This window comes from Heterocephalus glaber, unplaced genomic scaffold, assembly GCF_053883595.1.
Source record: "Heterocephalus glaber isolate CG9 unplaced genomic scaffold, H.glaber_assembly_v1.0 deba00001058, whole genome shotgun sequence".
In the NCBI taxonomy this organism is placed as follows: Eukaryota; Metazoa; Chordata; class Mammalia; order Rodentia; family Bathyergidae; genus Heterocephalus; species Heterocephalus glaber.
In genome coordinates, this window is record NW_028258184.1 from 1,750,606 (window position 1) to 1,751,601 (window position 996).

Below are 996 nucleotides of genomic sequence, written 5' to 3' on the forward strand. Positions count from 1 at the left end.
GGAGTATTCCACTGATGAATATATCAAACCCATGATTGAATGACCTTCCAAAAGTCCACTTCTGAGGTGTGCTGAAAAATATGGTGATTTCAACTTAAAAAAATATTACAGTAAAAGACATATTGTCAATATCCTTGCTTCAAATACACTTCCTCCACTATTCTTGGCACTTTTTGAAGTAGTTCTATAAATTCTCTTTCCTGAGTTGCCCTGTTGTGGCTGTCTTGATGTCCTGAATTGATTGAAAACTTGTGTCGTTCATGATCATTTTGACATTGTAGAAGCAGGAGTTGCACAATGTCAGATCCAGTGAATAAATTAGACAAAGACATATCATAATGTTTTTCTGTCTATGGCCATACCACCTTTCATGCTCCCTATCTCATCTGTTCTCAGGAAGCTAAGCAGTGTCAGGCCTGGTTAGTGCTTGGATGGGAAAACATAATGTTTTTATGAGCCTGCCTTTCTGTTAGATGGTTTTTGGAAGCAGCATTCACTGTATTCTTTTTACATCCTACAAAGACAGGAAAGAGGACACTCAGAGCTAGTTCACAGAGTAGCAAACAATGAGATAAAAGTGTTATAAGTGAAGGGAAGTATTTTAAGGGGATTAATAATAATGTTTCTTTCACTGTAATAATTTCTTTGATTAAACACAAACTGTATTCTTTATCATCTTTTGCATTGCATTTACATCGATGGGACGAAATAGCCAACATTCACCATTTAAAGAGTGAGAGATTTGTCTTGACACAATTTCAGAGGTTAGTCTATGGTTAGTGTGCTCCAAGGCAGAAACTCCAGGGTTGGCCTTCTTTTACTAGGCAGTGAGAAGCTCAGAGGAGGGGTAGCACATCCTTCATGGAACAGCAACTATAGAGAATGGGGGGGTAAGGATTAGATTAAAGAGAAACCGGATTTTCTCTTCACCCAAATGCCTGTATATGGACAGCTGTCCTCCACAGATGCTGTCTTGCCTCAGGAGCGCTGGGTTAT